This window comes from Megalobrama amblycephala, linkage group LG19 (genome assembly GCF_018812025.1).
Source record: "Megalobrama amblycephala isolate DHTTF-2021 linkage group LG19, ASM1881202v1, whole genome shotgun sequence".
Lineage (NCBI taxonomy): Eukaryota > Metazoa > Chordata > Actinopteri > Cypriniformes > Xenocyprididae > Megalobrama > Megalobrama amblycephala.
In genome coordinates, this window is record NC_063062.1 from 6874419 (window position 1) to 6886656 (window position 12238).

Below are 12238 nucleotides of genomic sequence, written 5' to 3' on the forward strand. Positions count from 1 at the left end.
TTCCAGCCTGTAGGCAGTCAGTCACAAGCCTTGACCTGCTGGTTGAGGTAATGCAGCCTGGAGACTCTGGGTGGCCTTAATTCCAGACCAATTTAAGAGCAGCCAGATTTAATTAACCAATGCAAAGTCACAAAAAAATCAGAATGGCAGAGCCGCAACCTGATTTGCCAAGGTGATGTGTGGACCTCCCTAAAAAGCAGAGATGACCACACTGATTCAATGCATTTATTAATGGTAAGGGAAATCAGGCCCGAAATCTCACCTGATGCTCTGTAACGCGATACATCCTGCCTCAAAGAATGTCGAGATAGGCGATTAATACTGTAAGAGTGGCGATTTCCTCTCTTACTCTTAGGGAAGGATAGTCAGGGGCAATGAGGGCCTCTCGCCCTGCCCGCTGTGGCTATATTTACTCCGTTAAAGCATCCCGGCCCATCACATTGGGATTCTGTTACTCTTACTCAGATGCGCATACATTGCTGGCTATGGGAGCTACACTCACAAGCTGCATTTGCACACATTCAATCTTGCTCTCACATGGAGACCAATGCTGAGGCCAATAGCAAAGTCCAGGGAAGGGTCTCATCTTATTTTTAAGCCATTTAATGAATAAATCTTTTCTTGTCACTAGCAGTGTTGGGGAAAGTTACTTTTAAAAGTAATGCATTACAATATTGCGTTACTCCCTAAAAAGTAACTAATTGCGTTAGTTACTTTTTAAGAAAAGTAATGCGATACATTACTTTTGCATTACTTTTCTCACCTGGCCTGGGCTTCCATGTTTGTTTTTTAATAACAAAAAAGTTACATTTTTGGCCAATGTTAAGACCCTTTCGCTCCAAAAGTGAAATGAATAAGCCTCAGGCTGAAGGAAATGCATATTTACGCCTGTACAGTAGAGGGCGCAGCACAAACAATCCTTTCAGATGTGCTGCCATTCTGAATTAAAGATAAATAGGAGTAGTCTGGGTAAACCCAGCCTGATCTGCCGGCGATTTGATTTCGCTCGGCAACTCAGTCTGGAAACCCGTGCATTCACTTCTGCTGCGCTCTTACACTTCTGCGGGAACCAATCACAGACTGGCTTATCCACCTTGCTCGCTATTGGCGGATATAACACGATGACGATAGAGAAGCGACGGCAAGCAGCTTTCAAACTCTATCTGATCTACCCGTCTCTCCAAAATAACAATGCGCAATCTCTTCATAGGAAGATTACAAAAGGCGATTGATGAAACACAACGATTCTCTGCTGTTATTTTGGTGGTTTGCTTCACGATGTGAGTACAGGACTCGTTTACTTCAATGCCCCTTGATGGTAGACAATATTTTTATTATTTGTTCTATATGTTTCGTCTCCCTGCTTCTTGAATCTCGTGCCTCCTGAGCTGACTGGAATTCTTTTTGGTTGTCATGACAATGACGTAGTTTAGGGCGGCTATATTCCGCGTTCATTTACACTGAACCAGAACAGTATCAGAGTCGCCTTTTAACCTCTCGACGATGCTGAATGGCTTCTTTAGTTAGCAAACAAATTGCTCGAGTGGGTGTAAATACCGATCACTTTCATGTTTTTTTGCACAACCTGCAAAAATCGCTCGATGCTGATTGAGACACAGTAAACCTGTCTGGAGTTTTCGCATCGCTCTGCAAAGTACGTCACCCGAATCGTTGATCTGATTGGTTGAAGGACTATCCAATTGCGTGACTAATGCTCGTTGATCACGCCTCTTGTGCAGTAGGAAATACATAGCAAACTCCCCAGACCAATGTTCAATTTTAAATTGAGCTTGGTCTGGTGATAGCCAGACTAAAATAGGAGGACAAGGAGAAGGAAGTTCAACACTCTTATTTCTAAAATAAAATCTAAAGTAATTTTTGCTTATTAGTATGGTTGAATTAGATCATTAAAAGGTTACCAGCAAAGATATTGGTTAATAAAGTGAGATTAAATACAAAGTATATTTGTGTAATTTAATATAGTTAATTATTACAGGTTTGCATAAATTATGAGATTGCATTTCACTGTTTTTATTCATTTTGAGGAATACTGAATGTTTTCATCCAAGTGAGATGAGTAAATGCATGTTCACATTTAGTCTAGATCTACAATAACCATCATGTCAACACAACGTCTCTGCACTTTATTCCTCTCAACATGGGGACAGGAGAGCTATCAGTCAATAAATGTGAAAAAGTAACTTGCGTTACTTATTTGAAAAGTAACTTAGATATGTTGTTTTAAATTGAAAAAGTAATGCATTACTTTACTATTTACTTGAAAAAGTAATTTGATTATGTAACACAAGTTACTTGTAATGCATTACCCCCAATACTGTTCACTAGATATGCTTTGTCCCTCCTTCAATGAAAGTCTATGGGATTATTCTGCAATTTTATGCTTTATCACACTTTTCTTCATTAAGCAGCATGATCTGAATGATATTTATCTTTGTAGCACAAACAGATGACGAGTTATGAGCCAAAGTTTAAGTTATAATATGGCCTAGTACATAACTTGCATGTTATTAGTAAAAAAAAATGTTTACACTACAAACATGAGTATCTCAAATCATGCTGCTTGAAGAAAAGTGAGCTATTACTTTTCTAAGCAATCAAACTTAAAATTTTTGCCCCATGAACATTAAAATGGCAGAATAATCCCATAGATATGCATTTTATTAAAATATCTGCACACATTCAATCTTGCTATCACATGGAAACCAGATGCTGAGACCACTAGCGAAGTCCAGGGAAGGGTCTCATCCTATATTTAAGCTGTTTAATGAATGAATCCGCCTTTCCCAGCACTAATTTAGTCTAATTCCACTGCTTACTCTGTCTTGTCCTGCTCAGAGTATAATCAAGACGGACCTTGGCAAAATGGAAACAGCTTGTTAAACAGATGTTAGAAGGGAGGACAAATAGGTATATGTCCTAGCCTATTTATTAGTGACTTGCGGTGGTATATTATGTGCATGCTAGTGTAGATAATAGTGAAGCACATCTATCAAAACCAAACTTTATGCTGCCCTCTAGTGGCTGGAATCACTCAAAAGCATCTAATAAGAACAATAATTTGTCTTCAGTGTAATCGAGCAATCACATTGATTTTTTTGTCCATCCTGTGCCCATGATATGATATGAATAAATGGCCCTTGGGAGTTCCTTGCCTGTGCACAAATATCAAATGTGCTGCTGTCTCTGAAGCTTCCAATTACCTCGACTGCTTCCTCCAGTGCTACAGCGAAGTTGCCGACAGATTTCAATTTGAGAGGTATTGATTTTTGCACAAGCTTCAGAGGTTCTGCTATATGATATCTTTACTAGAAACATCACACCTACCTAAAGACTTGATTAAACACAAATTAAAGCATTTCCAGTTCCTTACAATAACTTGTTGGGTTCTTGCCTCATGGTAAAGCCATAGAGACAACAGAGAACTATAATAAAAAATAAAAAAAAAATAAGAAAAATGAAGAGTACCTTGGAACTGGATCATGTCTTTCATCTTTAAAAAAAAAAAAAGAGATATTGATCTTTTTTTTTTTATTTAAAAAAAAAAAAAAAAAAAAAAAAGGTTTGTGCATTATATTAACTATATCACAATTAATTATATCACATGATGCTAGAGTGTTGTGAGTGATTGCAACAGCTTAAGCTTTTTAAGGTTTTCTTGGTGGTTTCCTTCTGGCACAAGTCCAAGTTTATGATATTCCAGCCCCTAGATATGCCTCATCCCTCCTTCAATTAAAATCTATGGGATTGCTCCGCCATTTTATGCTTTATTAGCAAAAATTATAAGCTGATCACTCAAAGTAATAGCACACTTTTCTTTAAAAAGCACAAGCAGCATGATCTGAGAACAGATAATGGAGGTACAGTATGAGCTGAATTTTACTACTTATAAATATACAAAAAAATGCATTTAATTCACATATACACGTGAAAAAATTATGACAATACAACAAACTCAAAGCTAAATGCATAAAGCTAAATGCTTCTTTGTGGGACTGTATTTAAGATTCTGGAGAAATACTGCCACCTTGTCATCACTAGATGGCACTCACTACAAGGAAACTACAAACACTGTTAATGTCTGCTCTGGAAAATCTGGTACATCTCATATGAGTGCAAGCCAAAATGACTCTGCATCAGATAAAGGAAAATTATTGATCTTAAATCCAACTAGGCTTTTAACCTTTTTGTTTACTAAAGCTTTGAGTATATGCAAATACACTTTATTCATCTTTGGCCTTCAAATCTGAGCTGTTGGTCATCAATCCTATGATCATATCATGCCTAGTGAATAAAGTCCTAAGAATCTCACCTCACAGTTGAGCACACCCACAGACAAATATGATTAAGGTCAAAGGCTCAATCCAACACTGACCCCCAGATCACGAGTAGCCTTCCTGCTCTTGAAGATACTTCCATGCAAAGGGTCACTGAGAGGCCAATGCTTGAATCATAGGAACCACCAGGGAATCGGCCAGTTGTACTTCCACACCCTGGCTAAATCAAGCCTGGTCATCTGACACATGCTCTGGGGGTTTTCATGTCAATACACTGACTCCCTCGCTGGAGATAGGACATGCTGTGAAGAATGTAAAGAGATCGGAAACACAGCTCACATAACTTACAAATTAAGCAACATGCATGGAACGCACAACATGTGCACTTAGCTAAATGATTAGAACAGAGTTTTTGCTGATCAATTCAAGAGCACTCACTGTGATACACATGCCATTATATCTCATGATCAAACCTCTCTGACTCACCCTGATAAAGGCACACCATACCGCACTCTCTCCATATTTAGAACTGAGATTAGGAGAAATGGGCCCTGCAGCTCCAGACATGGAAAACAGGATTGATACAACTTGGATTCAGTTTTGTAACTCTGCTACAGATGAGAGACTTCCTTGAGTGAAAGTTTTCACCAAGTGGGGTTTGTCGACTACTTCTGGATAACAAACTGACTTTGAACGTTTGCAAACTTAATTTGCAAGGTTTATTTGATACCAAAAGGAGCTAGAGTAATTTCTCCTAGAAAAGTTAATTACCCCAAGATAATACGTTTTATAGATTGGTATGGTGTATCTGTGCTGGAGGAATTATAAAAACATATTTATTTTGGCATTGCCCAAAGACTGAGAGGATGTAAGGTTTATTATTAGCCATGTTTTTACTTTCTGAATGCCAAAGTCTGTCTTGTTTCTTTTTCCTCATGGGATATTCAAAAGAAACAGCAAGTGCTGATATCTGTTTAAAATATTACTGGAAACAAGAAAAAAAAGCTATAAAACTCATAAATGGTACCAGGAGGATCTATATACTAAAAATCAATGTGCAGAAGTTACAGAAATTGAAATTTTTACACAAGTACTCCAAATTATTGAATTATAAATCTATAAATTATAAATTATTGTGAATATCCAGGAAAAATATGATGGTGATGTAAATTAGTATGGGATATGATTTACAGTTTTATAAGGCATTATTACATAATTATTAAGTGTACAGTATATACACTACTGTTTAAAAGTTCGGGGCCATAAAAGACTTTTTTTTTTAGTTCATTAAGTTCATTCATTAAACTGATTAAAGTGTTACAAAAAACAAAAAAAACAAACAAAAAAACACTATATGTCAAACAAATGCCTTCTTTCGTGACTTTGACGGCACAATCATATTGTCATTGCCAGTATAAAAGTGCAACCAGAAAATCTAACTGCCAATGAAGTGAGCAGAAAGCAGCCTAAGGTAAATTTGGGACATACTACTAAGCAAACCATTCATGTAGTCCCCATGTTCACCTCAACTAAAAAAAAAAAAGCACACTGCCTGTGTGTTCATACACAAGAGAAACTCACAACCCTGGTCTTGAAGAAAGCTTTCTTGCTATATGACATGACATCAACTTTGACCCTCACAGAAAATTGCTATAAAAACATAAGAGCAGACTGGAGAGATTTGCTGAAATGGGACCTTTATGAAGAGAATACATAAAGAAGTCAGTAGGTTAAACCCAATTTCTGAACATGATCTTTAGGGGGGAACATACAGGCCAACCAGTGAAAACAAACACATCAGGTCAAAGCCAAAAGAAAACACAAGGGCGCTGGTAGCTTTATAGTCAATAATTTGGACTGCTAACAGAAAGGTTGCAGGTTCTATTACTGCCATCACAATCAACAGTGTGTCCTCAGCTACTTAATGCATGGGGACAGTCCCTGCAATCAGGATACTAAATTGCTTTGGATGAAAAGTAACTGCTACATGGCAAGTAATCTTTAAACTAGCCCTTTGTTAGCAAGGAAAAGCATCATAATTCGTGTCCAAAAACACAAACTTTCTTACTGTCTGATCATAAATTATCCAAAAGTTAGTAAAAATCAGTACTGCAGGCTATGCCATTAAGAAATAATAGGCACTAGACTATGACTGACCTAGTTTGTATATTTGGTTATATGCTCCTCAAATCGAAGCAGCACCTGCATGAATCTAATAAAAGAATCTAAAATGAGAGGCTCATTCATCTCCATTTATCACTGTCGTAAATAAAAGCAGGGCTTCTGTGGGTTGAGAAATGGAGTGATGAGTTTATAATTAAATTAAACAACGCAGGGGGCCATAACACATACACACACACATAAATATACACACATATACTGTAAAAAAATATATATATTGTGAAATATTTTAAAAGAACCGTTTTCTCTTTTAAAAACATGTAATTTTTCCCCGTGTTGGCAAAGCTGAATTTTCAGCAACCATTATTCCAGTCTTCAGTGTCACATGGCCCTCCAGAAATCATTTTAATATGCTGATTTGCATCTAATCTTATTATTATCGATGTTGGAAACAGTTGTGCTGCTTAATATTATTTTAACATGATTCTATGTAGGGCTGCACAACGATTAATCGCGATTAATCGTTTGCAAAATAAAAGTCTGTGTTACGTAATATATGTGTGTGTTCTGTGTATAATAATTATGCATATATAAATACATGCACATACATGTATAAATTTAAGATATATATATATATATATATATATATATATATATATATATATATATATATATATATATATAAATATTTATATATAAATATTTTATATATAAATATATTTTTCTTAAATATATACATGTATGTGCATGTATTTATATATACATAATTATTATACACAGAACACACACATATATTACGTAACACAGACTTTTATTTTGCAAACGATTAATCGCGATTAATCGTTGTGTAGCCCTAATTCTATGATGAATAGAAAGTTAAAAACAACATTTATTTGAAACAGAAATCTTGTGTAACATTATACATTTATTCACTGTCACTTTTTATTAGTTTAATGCTGAATAAAAGTATAAATTTAAAAAAAAAAAGTATCCCAAAAAATCTTACTGATCCTAAACTTTTCAATATATACACACACATACATACATACAGACACACTACTGTTCAAAAGTTTAGAATAAAAAAAAAAAATTGGATACTTTTCATTGTGTGTATATCCTATATATTAAAAGTTAAGAGTTTGACTTACTACAAAAGCAAACTGTGGCACTTTATTAACACAAGTGAACTACACATGGAGGGAGGACAAAAATGAATTCAAGTTAATCCGAATATTTTTGCAAAAGTCATTTTAAATGCATGCAGCCAAAGGTGAACAAGATTTTTACATGAATATGGTGCCTCAGGGGCAGTCTGCGTTTCTTTTCAAAAAGTTTAATTTTGAGACTTAAGATCAGGATGCACAGAATTGGCTAACATAATTCCGATAGCATCATCATCCCCCCACAGCGGGAAGTGCTTCACTCGGGTTTCATTAAATGCCGCACTCTACAGACAAAGTGGCTAAAAGGTTGAGTGCAAATATCACTGATATTTTGGCATTTACAACAACAACAACAACAAAATTCTAAGCTGGAAAACTTCCTCTGCTCCATTTTCTCACTACAGTCAAAACATAGAAGATGTTTTATATTGCGTGCCGAATAATTTATGCCCTCAAGAGAGGAAGGCTGTGTAATTCTTCCCTTATACTGACTCACAAAAATAGTCATTAAAAGAAAATAACAGATAGAAGTGATAAGGGACCTTGTTAAAAAATAATCTTCAGACACTCATTCTAACATTGAGAACAACACATCAAATCTTTATCTTAATTACTTTACCATGAAGCCACGTTAATGATCACTCAACAGGCATCACTGATGTATAAATTGTGTGTTGGAAGCATTCATTAAGATCTTTTATTAGAAAATATCAAGTAAATGTTGATTCCTCATAATATGACTCTTTCAACTTGAGGACAAAATGTAAATTCCGTCATTATTTAATCACCCTCATGTCGTTCCAAACCCATAAGACTTTCGTTCATCTTCGGAACACAAATAAAGATCTTTTTGATGAAATCTGAGAGCTTTCTGTTCCTCCATAGACAGCTACGCAACTGACATTTTGACGCTTCAAAAAGCCTAAATTAAATCTGTTCATCATATAAAGCGATTGTGTCTCTTCAGAAAATTTTGACTAAACCGCTCAATTCATATGGATTAGTTTTACAATCTCTTTATGAACTTTAAAAACTTCAATGTGTCAGTCATGTAGCCGTCTATGGAGGGACAGACAGCTCTCAGATTTCATCAAAAAGATCTTAATTTGAGTTCTGAAGATGAACGGAAGTCTTACGGGTTTGGAACGACATGAGGGTGAGTAATTAATTTCTTGCCTTTCGTTATTTTATTCAGCAAATCTATTCAAATGAAAGCTGACATTTTACTCTTAATTCGAAAAGCACACATCAATGAGTCAATCAATGTGTTTGATCACACTGCAAACTGCAAAAAGATGCCATCAACTTTCAGTTGTAGAAGCAGTATCATCAAATTTAATATACTGAAACTACATTCATTAGCTTTCCCTCCTAGTACAAACACCTGACAAACCCTGGTTTAGGTCTCTCTCCTGGCAATGCCCATTTAGACGGCTGTTCAGAGAGCCAGATGTTGCTATGCGGCTCAGCTCCAGGCAGTGAACACTCCAGTTACCTGCCTCAGGACCACCGTCACAGTGGGCAATCAGGATCTTTTGAAACCTGCCATTTCAGCATACCAAACAGGGTATCTATATTCTCTTAGCAGATGAACATGGCACAAATTTGGAAGTTTATTTTAGCAGCCATTTAGTCAGTATTCAGTCCTGAAAGAATGCATTGCAAATGTGTATGTGAATACACAAAGAGTTCAACTCTCCTTTTTAACAGTGGGTTCACCCAAATCCAAAATTCTGTCATTTTTACCAAGCGTGTTGTTGTTTTAAACCCAAATGACTTTCTTTCTTGCATGGTACACAAATGAGATGCTTTGCAGAATGTAGTTGGTCTTTCTTTTCCATGGAAGAACAATAAATAGATTGTAAAACCATAAAAGTAGTAAAAAAAAAAAAAAAAAAAAAAAATTAAAAAAAAAGTAGTCCATTCAACCTGCAAGTCATCCAATAGCTTTGACCAAAATTTGAGTCTTTATTCGCTAATACTCTTTGTAAACAAATGATTTAGACTGGTTATGTAAACTGAATGAAATGATTCATTGAAAAGATCCAATTCAAAAGAATGATTCATTCACCAATCCTGCATCCAGCAACAAGGGTGGATAATTGATATTTTAATAGAGTAACGACTTAAATTCCAGTTTGTTCCTCAGACAAAAGGTATCATACAATTTCAGAAGATGTTTATGATGCTTTTATAGCACTTTTACATCCTTTTTGATTCTTGACAGCCCAAGTCCTTATTCACTCAATCACATGACAATCAAATAGTTTACAAACCAACTACATTCTTCAAAACATGTTATTTTGTGTCCCATTAAAGGGTTAGTTCACCCAAAATTGAAAATTCTGTCATTAATTACTCACTCTCATGTTCGTTCCACACATGTAAGACCTTCGTTCATCTTTGGACCACAAATTAAGATAAAAATTAAGATAAATTTTTCATAAAATCCGATGGCTCTGTGAGGCCTGCATTGAAAGTTAAAATAGTTAATTTACACTTTCAAATGCCCAGAAAGGTACTAAATTTATATTTAAAACAGTTCATGTGACTATTGGTTCAACCTTAATGTTATGAAGCGATAAGAATACTTTTTGTGCGGCAAAAAAAAAAAAAAAATATGACTTAATAATGACTTTATTCAACAATATCTAGTGATGGACGATTTCAAAACACTGCTTAATGAAGTTTCAAAGCCTTACGAATCTTTTGTTTCGAATCAGTGGTTCAGAGCGTGTATCATACCTCCAAAGTCACGTGAGCCACTGAAATTTCAAAACACTTATGACGTAACGAAGCCATGTTTACTGAAATCATGTAACTTTGGAGCTCCAAACCACTGTTTCGTAAAGCTTCGTAGCTTTATGAATCAGTGTTTTGAAATCGCCCTTCACTAGATATTGTTGAATAAAGTCGTTATTTTGGGGATTTTTTGGTGCACAAAAAGTATTCTCGTTGCTTCGTAACATTAAGGTTGAACCACTGTAGTCACATGAACTGTTTCAAATACATCTTTAGTAGCTTTAGCAGTGTAAATTAACTTGCTTTCAATGCAGGCCTCACTAAGCAATCAGATTTCATCAAAAATATCTTAATTTGTGTTCTGAAGATGAACGAAGGTCTTACGGGTGTGGAACGACATGAGTGTGAGTAATTAATGACAGAATTTTCATTTTTGGGTGAACTAACCCTTTAAAAACAAAAAGAAAGTCATACTGGTTTAGAACGATGTAAAAATGAGTAAATGATCACATCTATCACTTTAAACATCTGTGACATTCCCTACCTTTGTATGCTATTCAAGGGCATTTGTAAAATTAAATTACACCAAATTAACAATCACTTTGAACTTGACCTCAATGCATTATTGTAATTTATAAGCTAATATCTAATTTAGCCTCTAGTGCTTTGCTAACACTGAGATTTGTACTGCATGCTTTCAAAACACCCCTGCTTACGACATTAAAGGGATAGTTCACCCAAAAATGAAAATTTGATGTTTATCTGCTTACCCCCAGGGCATCCAAGATGTAGATGACTTTGTTTCTTCAGTAGAAAGCAAATGATGATTTTTAACTCCAACCGTTGCCGTCTGTCAGTCAAATAATGCGAGTGAATGGGAACTCGAACAATAAGAGTCAAAAAAGCTTGCATAGACAAATCCAAATTAACCCTGCGGCTCGTGACGACACATTGATGTCCTAAGACACGAACGATGCCCTGGGGGTAAGCAGATAAATATCAAATTTTCAATTTTGGGTGAACTATCCCATTAAGTACTACACTACCAAGATGCTCTTTAATACTGTCTTGCTCAATGTTTAATGTTCTATAGGTAAAACTTTTCTTGCAGAAGAGAACAAATGCAGAAAATCAGAAACCGGTTTCCTTTCACAATAGAAACAAGCCCACAAAGACTACCTTACTGGAAAAAACCCTGCCCAGATAGCCCACTCCATAGTATAATTCAGTACACTATCCATTCAGAAAACCCACAGACTATTACAGTATGAATGTATAATTAGGTATGTGTATATAGAAACATATGAAAACCTACTGGTTTTGACCTAATTACTTTGACAAATCCCTGATGATTAAATATTATTTTTCAATAGGGCATACTGGTCCATTTTCTTAATTGGTTTACAAAGAAAATGTTCAATGGAACAGCCTCTTTATAATTAGGTACTGTGCAAAAATAATTACAAAAAAAGTCAAGGTCATTCCTGACCATTGCTTTAAAAGAGCACGTTGGGCTCTCATCAGGTTTGACAGGGAAACTGATGAAGGCTGGAGTGGACGGGGAATCAATCATGCTGAAAAAAAGGAAAAGAAAAATGTGACTCATTTTTAGTCTTTTAGTTGTTCTTTTGAAAGTATGAAGGGGAAACTCTAACTGTTCAAATGTGCAGGTTGTTGTTGGCAGCAACTAATTCCTTGAACCATAAAACTAGAGCATTTAAAGCATAAATCATGTTCTAGACCATGGGCCGCACTGTTAAAAATCAAATAAAAGCTTCTATTTTAGGACATTATACCATCAATACTTTAATTTTAATGCCCTGAAAACTTTATGCCTGAAAAAATTCCACATGGCTTCTAACAAAATGATTTTCAGTGTTCCACATGTGTTTTATTGTCCCGAAACCTTCCTCAGTC

The 12238-nt window shown here is 35.5% G+C and overlaps 1 protein-coding gene across 4 annotated transcripts in view; it reads right to left on the reverse strand.

Annotated features, from left to right (window-relative positions):
* tspan9a (tetraspanin 9a) overlaps nucleotides 1-12238 on the reverse strand; it is a 264441-nt gene that overhangs the window by 228180 nt on the left and 24023 nt on the right. The window contains exon 2 of one of the 4 annotated variants that reach the window (XM_048169304.1): nucleotides 4331-4597. The exons of the other annotated variants lie outside the window; for them this stretch is intronic. The gene's annotated coding sequence lies outside the window, so the exon portion shown is untranslated. The remainder of the gene's footprint in view (nucleotides 1-4330; nucleotides 4598-12238) is intronic. 4 annotated transcript variants of the gene reach the window in all.